This window comes from Cuculus canorus, chromosome 1 (assembly GCF_017976375.1).
Source record: "Cuculus canorus isolate bCucCan1 chromosome 1, bCucCan1.pri, whole genome shotgun sequence".
Classification (NCBI taxonomy): Eukaryota; Metazoa; Chordata; class Aves; order Cuculiformes; family Cuculidae; genus Cuculus; species Cuculus canorus.
In genome coordinates this window covers 33,593,929-33,603,536 of record NC_071401.1, presented here as the reverse complement: position 1 = coordinate 33,603,536, position 9,608 = coordinate 33,593,929, and the positions used below count along the sequence as shown (strand labels likewise).

At 38.8% G+C, this 9,608-nt stretch overlaps 1 long non-coding RNA gene across 3 annotated transcripts in view; it reads right to left on the bottom strand.

The window, feature by feature from the left end:
* Positions 1 to 4,652: 4,652 nt before the first annotated feature.
* LOC128851006 (uncharacterized) overlaps positions 4,653 to 9,608 on the bottom strand; it is an 89,185-nt gene continuing 84,229 nt past the window's right edge. For all 3 annotated transcript variants that reach the window (XR_008448290.1, XR_008448292.1, XR_008448294.1), the window contains one exon: positions 4,653 to 5,807. This is a non-coding gene — a long non-coding RNA (uncharacterized LOC128851006). The remainder of the gene's footprint in view (positions 5,808 to 9,608) is intronic.

Here is a 9,608-nt window from a genome sequence, read left to right as displayed (position 1 = left end):
CTGAAGGTAGGATTTAGGAAGGTTACATTTCTCAGCAAGCAGGCAGCTGGAAGAGTTTTTTCAGCGCCTCTCAGTACTCTCTTTTATTACAGTAAACCAAATTGGCTTTCTTCAGCCCTTAAAGAAAAATAAAAATTGAACACATTCATTTTAGTTACAAGACTTTTCTGTAACAGTTCCAGAAATGTAGTCTTGAGGCCTCTGCATTGTCAGAAGACCTGAAGAGTTGCTTCTCTGCAAGGAAAATAACAGCAGTTTCAAGTTTCAGCAGCCTTCCAGCATCCAGTAGACAAATTTGGCAGATATTCCTTTTACAGGCTCATTATTTAATGTTTGCTCTTTCACTTTCACTTGTTTGTTGCTTTGAGCTGAACACCTTTTTAAAAAAGGACAATGGAGTATCAGTCTCTAAAATTGATGGCTCTGAAGACAAATAATTTGTCTTTGAGGGCAAAAAGTCAGACTATGTGCCAAACTTTTCTAAAAGCCTAATGGCTGAATATGTGTATTTTTTTTTGACTCAAATTGTTTAAAAAAAAATTACTTTTTGTTTTGTAGAAGTGTGAGAAGCTCAGTAGATGAGAAATGATACATGGGGTCTGAAAGGTCCAAAGCTTATGCTGAATAAGCTTCATTCCAGATCTGCTGCTACAGCTAAGTCTCCAGGCACATGTTATTATAAAGTTCCTGATTCACCTCCTTTCATTAGAAAACTTTCAACAGCAGCAACAAAACAGACATTTTTTTTTTCCATACTTACACTCTGGTGCTACCAGTTCAGAGGCTGCTTTTTCTTTTTCTGAGTCTTTCAGTGGTTCACACTGCTCCAAACACAAAGCTTTTGACTGGCACTTCAGAAAGTGATGTGCATAACTCACAGCGTATCAGTTTTGACAGTGTAAAACAAAGGATCCCCCCCCTGCTGCTATTGCCTGAAGGTGCACTTGTAGAAAATAAATAAAAATAGCTTCCAGAGGTAAAACTTTGAGGGGTAAAATGACACCATCTGTATAAAGAGAAAATCTGGGAGCAAAAGTGAGGTGAACTCTGTAATTTCAGGGCTCAGAACTACCACTGTTTCTTTAATTACATGGCCACCTGTCACAGTTGTATTTAAGATGGCACTGAGATGGTTGGAACCTGTGCTAAAACCGGGATGTGTAGCATTTAAATTATTTCGCCACAGGGGGTCTTCACATCTGAATGTAACATTTTTTAGACATAAATACTCTTAAAAAGTCATCAGTTTTCCTTCCTCATTGTCTCATAAAGCAGTTTGATAAATATTGCATTTATTTTTCAGTAAAACTATACATGAATACCTTTCCTATTCAATCAGAAGCTTCATTAAGTATGACACCAAGCACTAATAATCTGAATAAAAACACCAAAATCAGGGTTTACTTTCATACAGCACATTTAATCTGGAAGAAACTCTAATTGCTTCACAGAGGTTATTCTTTTGTCTAGCACCTGTCACAGAAAAGGATTTCAATACACTTTCTTAGCACGCTGTATGGATCATTCAAACAGAATACAATACCCAGGAACGCCTTCATGCATTACTGAGCTGCAGCCACCTCTTCAGTGGGATACAGTTGTTGTTTAACAATACACAGCAACACAATAAAAGCCTTACTGAAATTAGCATGAAAATTTAAATAGGAATAATAGTCCAGGATCTTGTTTTTCTGTTTTGTCTTAAGTACAACAGGAATTCGTTTCATTTATGCAATTTCCCAGTAGTTAGAACACATTTGAAAAAGAGACAGCCCAAATTCTAGACACTTATTAGCCTGAGGGATTTTAAGCTCTCTGCTCTTATCTACTCATAGAGGATGATAAACACCAGGTGAATGTCACAAATTCAACCCACTGTTCCCCAGGACAGCACTTGAATCAACTTCAGAATAACTGATATACTAAGATATCATGTAAAACTGGACACCAATATTTCCAGATAAGTTTATGAATGAATGTGACCAAGGCCAAACATTTTCTTTCCTTAGTACTTATTTTCTTCTTTCTTTTTTCACGTGAAATTGGTTGTTTTCCAGCTTGTTTTTCCATCAGTGTTGCTTTCATATTCAGACCAAAGGGGCATTTATTTTTTCTTTACCTATATTTTTTATCATGCACTTTTGAGGTTTAACAATAGTGGAAAAAGATAAGAGGATCTCTCTAGAGCTTTTGCAAATCCTCTACTTTGGAAATTATATAGAATTGCTAAGCCTTTCTTCAGATTGCTATCTATTTAGCCAATGAGAATATGAATTATGATCTGGGTTAAAAAGAGCAACATGAGGCAGCAAGAAAAAATATTTATAGACTATACTGAAAAGGTGAGGACTAGAGTTTTAAGACAGTTTAAATAACTTTAGGGTAGATAACAAAGCTCTTACTCATATTGGTGAAGTACTAACCACTAGAATAGACCCATGAAATTATATCTGAGAATTTGTATAGACATCCTTCAACGTAAGAAATACCTCTGAAATCCAGACCATAAAGTACCTTCTGTTTTACATCTAGTGGATGATGCATGTAAGGCACTAAATTTGGTCTTGAAGAGAGCAGTTGAAGAATATCTTATTCTTTACCTGGATGTTCATATTTTGTGATTATTTTAACTAACTTAGGACACTTAGAGACACTTAGGAGCCTTGCTGTCTCTTCAGTCAATAGAAAGGGAGAGACGAAACTTCAAAGGTGAGACACTATTTTTGTTTTAAACAACAGTTGAAAAAAAGTTATCCTACAATCAGTTGAATTCTTCTAATGAATACTTAACTTTTTTTTTTTTTAAATGTCCCTTATTTCTTGCCCACATTTGGTTAACTCCCTCGGCCATCTGTTGGATCTCTGTGTCTTATGCATTCAACGAAGAACAATCTGTCATCAGAAATCTCTTTCTAATGCACAAGGTAACAAAACCACTCTTTTAATTGTGCTTTGATAAACTGAATAGCCTTTAGTTTGTAAAGCAACTTTTTTTCCTCCAACACTTCTTAACCTGTAGTTAATTTACTTTTTTTTTCCAAAATACTTTGATGTTTTTATGAGAATTTAAATAACACCCCAGCAATAAGGGTTAAGATGTTGTCCACCTAATGAGCTTTAGCAGAGAGACTATCAATGACTCGCTGGGTTACTCTAAGTATGGTGAATCTGAAACCAATTTACTCAGTATAACAGGAGTTATTTCTTACCAAGATTCCAAAAATATAGGGTAAAAATTGGATTTGACCATATAGTTAGAAGAGTCACGAGAAAAAAATCTAGAATAACTGAAATTACTAATTTTCCATTCTATAAATTTGTTATTAAAAGAGGTAACTACAAAGCAAAAGTTTTTTATTCTAGACAATATTGTTTTGCAGTACCTGAACATAGAAATGGAATTTTTATTCTAACCATAGAATGAAAAATGGATGTCATTATTTGATAGTACTAGGACAGAATGGAAGGAACATATGAACAACAAAATTCTGCTAATATCAAAGAGAAATAAAGAGAACAAGACTGACTTTTTGTCTTTTCCATGAGAGAATTTCAACTAAAATATATAAAAAGACAGATATGTAAATATACATGTAAATATACATATAACAAAATCTGACTTATTGATAAGCTTGTGCACAAATATATATACAAATATACAAAAAAATTACAAAAATACACAGTATATTTTACCAAATGTAAAAATAGTGAGAAGCTCATATTTCAATGTGGAGATTTTAATAATGCATTTTACTAATTTTAAAATCCAAGTCAATTGTCATGCCCATAATTGCCTTCTCCATCCTCAAATACTTATAAAAGAAACAGCTCATACTGTCATGTGGATACAGGAGAATATATAATTTATACAGGTATAATGCCAACAAATTTTAGCAAGTCAATCCTAGCAGCAAAACTTAAAAAACTCTAAATGTTCTGTATAAATCCTTAGTAAAACAGATCTCTAGATAAATAGATTGGCCTTCTACCCTGAGTAGGATGTCTATCTCTACCAGACTAAGAAAAACATTACTTTTGCCCCCCAATATCACCCTGTTATCAGTATCCAAATTGATGCAATCTTGCTTTAGGTAATCTTAGTTGCTGGGAAGATAAACAACTGTAAAGCAAAGGAAGCCTGGACTCATTCTATTCAGGGTTCAATAAAGGAATAATTAAATTTTAATATGAAGCCAGAGCAGAGACCGTGACATTTCTGTTAGGAACCTGTAGAGGTGCTAATTCTAAGCAATTCTGCTCTATCTACTGAATCTGAATGCAATTGCAGGGCACGCAGAAAATATGACATTGTCCTAATTAATTTTATATGAGGGGAAAAAAACATGCAAGTTTTCAGCAGCTACAGTTTGAAAATAAAGACATATGAGAGAGTCCAGGAAAAGCAGAGGCACAAATGAGAGACTGCAAAGAGGAAAGGAAGACACCAAGCTAAATGTCATAAGTTTATGACATTTTGAGAGTGAACAGACATTCCTGAGGTGCAAGAGGAAGATGTTGCAGGTGTTACTTAATTCTGAAACAGAGGATAATAACTGGTAGGTGAGAAAAGTCTGGCAAGGACCAAAAGAAAATCAAGACAAACAAGTATCACCAACAGCAGAAAAGGCAGAGAAAAGTTTCTGTGTAGCAGAAAAGAGAAATGAGAGAAAGTAGAGTTAGCAGTAGCTGAAAGATGGAAGAAGGAGACATGGAAGGAAATAAAAGAAGTAACAGAAGTATGTGATTAAGAGGAAAAGTGACATGGTGAATCTGAAGAAAAGTATACCTAAGATCCAATTTAGGATTGGAGAAAGGTTTATAGAAACACAGAAAGATGTGAATATTCAGTGGAGGTAACACGCACAGACTAAAAAGGCAAGTGCAAATGATAAAATTAGTTGAATTCATTCAAGAGTTAGAAGCAGTTAGACTGCAAGCAGAAACCACTTTTGGAATCATTTTTCAAATGAGGAATTGCATTAGAGCAAACCCAGCCATTGTGTTTTCATAGGTATAGCTTCATACTTAAACGGCATCTGTAAAAACACTGTTCTCTCTCCAAATGAGTTCAAAAACCCCATGGATTATCTACGTGCGGAGGCCATGGATACAAAAGCAGCAGTTGGGGAAGTAACTAGACTGTTGGAACTGCAGACTCCCTCTGTGCTCCTCACCACTTTCCCACTCCTGCTGTGTGCTACTCCCTACATATACATCTAAGCCTCCTTGTTCTTCAGCACTCAACCAGAACGGACCGGCCATCCTCTCCCCAGTGTCCCTCCCTAGGTCCAAGAGTAGAGTGGCTGAAGGGAAGGCATCCAGTTATACCTGCTTCTGTGGTGGCAACAGCCACCCCCACCACGCAGACCCTTCCACTCCATCTGCCCTCGACTGTCTGCTGTTTCCCGAGCCAGGAGACCTGGGGAAGAAGGTGGAGGAGGAAGCATCAGGGAGGGGTGGGAGTTGACCCCTACCTTTGAGATGAAAAGTGCCTATAAATCTAGAAGAAAAGGCTCTGGGGATAAACTTCCCATTTATCACCCACATTATTATACAAGCCACAGTGCTACCCAGTGACATTTTAAATGAATCAGCCACAGGCTACGCATGTACAATGATGGATTACAGAGCAGGAGGAGGGAAAACACCTTGCAAGAAGAGCACAGAGAAATAGACCAGGGCTCCAAGGAGAGTCCCAAGATGTTGTGGGAAGACAGAGCTGCTGGCAGAGTCCTCCACTCAGTCCACGCAGATGCATCTTCTCTTGACCGACTGCTGACAGAGGTGGCAGGACAAACACTGGGTGCCTATCAATGGGGGCAAACAGGAAAACAGAAGAGTTAAAATCAGGAAAAAAAAAAAAAAGAAAAGAAGCTGCTATTTTAGCTCTGCCTGATGATGGTTTGCACACTGCAGAGCCCACATCATTCAACCAGGAGCCCAGCTCTGCTGCAGTGCAAAACCCAGCAGGGCCCCATCCTGCAGGGACACCTGGCAGCAGAGGATTGTCTGGAGCAGGAATCACAACGGGTTTGGTCTTAGACCTCTCAGGCGTTTCCTGTGCCACCACCTGAAGGCCAAGGGAGCTGATGGGACTGGGGCAGGTGCTGCTGCCTCTTCATCTTCCGCGAGTGAATGAATGCCAACCCAAAAGGATTAAATCATAGAATGAAACTTAGAATCAAAGAATTTTGGATTGGAAAGGACTTTAAAGATCATCTAGGTCCGACCCCCCTGGCTGGAACACTTCCTCCACTATGAGGACAGGCTGAGAGAGTTGGGGTTGTTCAGTCTGGAGAAGAAAAGATTCCAAGGAGACTTTATAGCAACCTTCCAGTACCTGAAGTGGCTACAAGAAAGCTGGGGAGGGATTTTCTACAAGGGCACGTAGTGATAGGACAAGGGGGAATGGCTGTAAATTGGAGAGGGGAAGATTTAATCTAGACTTCAGGAAGAAATTTCTTCACAATGACAGTGGCGAGACACTGGAAGAACTTGTCCAAGGAAGCTTTGGATGCCCCCTCCTTGGAAGTGTTTGAGGCCAGGTTGGATGAAGCCTCAGGCAGTTTGGTTTGGTGGGAGGTATCCCTGCCCATTGCAGGGGGGTTAGAATTAGATATTTATGCCATGACTTTTCAAATAGAATACAGAGTGGTTTGGACACTACATCAGCCAGCTCCCTCAGCACTCTGGGATGCATCTCATCAGGTCCCATAGACTTATATATGTTCAGGTTCCTCAGGTGTTCATGAACCTGATCCTCCCCTACAGCAGCAGGGGCTATTCCCCCCGGTCCCCTTCTTGTTGTCCATTGACCCAGGAAGGGTGAGAAGAGCTGTTGTCAGTGAAGACTGAGGCAAAAACATTGCGGAGTATCTCAGCCTGCTCTTCATCTGTTGATATGAGGTCATCATTTTCTTCCATCTGTTGGGATAAGTTTTCTTTAACCTTCTTTTTCTGGTTGACATACCTGCAGAAACCCTTCTTGTTAGTCCTCACTTGCCTTGCCATGTCCAGCTCCAGCTGCACCTTGTCCTTGCTGACCTATTCCTACACAACCAGGCAGCATCCCTATACTCTTCCCAGATTCCCTGTCATTGCTTACACTCCCAATGCAGTTCCGTCTTGCTCTTCAGTTTGACCAGCAGGTCTAAAGTCAGGCCTTTTTTCTGTGCATCCCCTAGAACACATTCCAATTGTGTATCCCTGCTGGAAAACAGATATCGGTTTGGTTTGGAACACGGATGTGACATGAAACTCAAGCACTGGGCTTGCAGCTGGGTGTGAGCAGCATCTCCCATGACAGGAGGACTGACTGCCTTGCTTGGGACCATTGAGAGGAGAAGGATAATGGGGTGCCTTGGCAGGAGAGTGTAAGATTTCCTTAGAGTCAGAGATATTCTTTTTGTCATTGATGAGGCTGTAAAGGAAAGAATATGGCTGCAGTTTGCAATGACAATTGTCATGGGAAGTGAGAGGAAAACCAAGGTCTTTTACAAAGTAAAATAAAAGTTAGCTTTGTTTGTCTTGTCACATTATACAACTGGCATCAGATCTAACAACTTGGGCTAAAGCAGGAGACATTGGTAATAGAGTTTTGCAACTATTTTTACAAAGGAGTCTGCTCAAAGAACTTAAGAACAGAGCCTAGAATTGCTGCAATAAAGTCCTTTATATTCTAAAACTTTAGCTCAAGAAAAGAAAAGAAAAATATTTGACTTGAAAAAATGCACACATCACAAGCTGCTAGCAACTGGCATTTCTCTGCACAGGCAGCATTTATATTACCCAACAAATGCACCGAGGAAGACTTTTGTTCTGGCAGAATTCTGTGTCTAAGATATAGCTGTATTAATTAAGTTTAGAAACTGCAAAGGAGAACCTGATCACTAAATTGGGCAACATCGAAGCAGAACTCTAATGACAATCTGAAGTTAGTTGAAAAAGGTTTAGGGCAAGATATGGTATTTCTCTCTTTTTTTTTTTTTAAATTCTCTCTCTGTGATAAATGAGGTGACAAAATAAAGCTAATTTCTTTGTCAGAACAGACTTCCTGAATAATGAGGAGAGTGGGTGTATGTGCTTACTACATTGGCCATTTTGATTTATCAGGGAAATGTATAAATTTGTTTCTTTCTATGATCGTTCTTTTGAAAAGTATGCATTGTGTCACTTTTTTTTTTCAACAAATGATTATTAAAGGTATAGAAAATGAATTGTTTAATCCAAAATGTCATGAACCTGATGTCAGTATTCTTTCAGGTAAGTAGTGTTTGAGCTGGACTGTTCTTTCAAGAGTCTCCAGCTGAGCAGTGCATTCAAATTAACAGTGTTCTATTTATTCTTCAGAAAATGAGCACAGAATTACTGTGTGCCTCCATACTTTCAACCAATTCATTGCTTATATATCTTGAGATTGGGTGTGTTCCTATAATATTTTATACATATGCAGATGTGTGCAGCTGTGTTAAGTGTTAAGGGATGCTAGAAGTGTCCATTTTCTACAGCTGCCCCAGTCCAGAGCTCCCTTCTGCCCAGGCTGACACTTTCCTGTTTGCAGGTTCAACCCCTGCAATTTGCCTCAACACTCAGAATGGCCCCATCAAACCCCTGCAGCACCCAGGACCCTCAGATTTGCATCCTCATCAGCTGTGAAATCCTGGTTTACCTGCAGCTCCTGGGCAGCCCATCAGTTACCTTGACTGTCCAGATTTGTTTCTGACTACAGGCTTTGCTAACGCTAATTGGTCAGGTTTTATCTCTCTCTGTGTTTGTCTTCTTTCCTTTTCTTTCCCTGTCTGCCCAGAAAAATAAATATCCTCACACTCCAGATATTCATACCAATTGGTGTGAATGACCAGGTTTGTTCCTATCAAAGCCTCCCTTACCGTGTGTCAGTCAGGACTGTCCCTGTTGTTGTTTATGGCTCATTTATCCAGACACCTTTAAAGAAGTGCAGACACTGTCTTTCCATGTACCCCTACACTTCAAGTTGACAAGGTCCAGGTGAATTCAAATTCAAAAGTTTTTTCTCTACAGTTTGAAAACTCGAAGGGAAGAAGAGAAATGGTGAATGAAATGGAGCATGTTTGAGTGATTTGAGTGTATTCTTCCACACATGGTTTTGTTACATGTATGTGATGGTAGAATAACTGTGATACAGAAGTTCTGCAGAATTGTAGGACTATTTCTGATAACCAGTATTATTTGATCTAGATCTCCTATTATTGAAAAAAAATTCTGAAACCACTCAAGATGACTGGATTTAGCTGAATGCATTAAAAAAAAAGCAAAGAAAAACTGGAAAAGAAAGTCTCCAAGCTTTGTTTTTTTCTGTGGAGTTCAAGTGTTGCTCACTTTGTTTCTCCAGGTAATCTTTCAAAGTTTATGACTGGATTTTTTGGGGGGATTGTTGTCTCTGTTTCTGTCTTCTGGGAGTCAGGGATATAACCTCAAATAAGTACGAGGCAGAGTGCAAGATATTTATTTTGATTGCATCTTTCTTAGAGCACTTGGAAAACAATGCTATTAATTCATGGCTCGATTATTCATATCCCTTTTCATCTGCTCATTTCTTGACATTTCCTTATTCTGGTGTTCATAGTTCT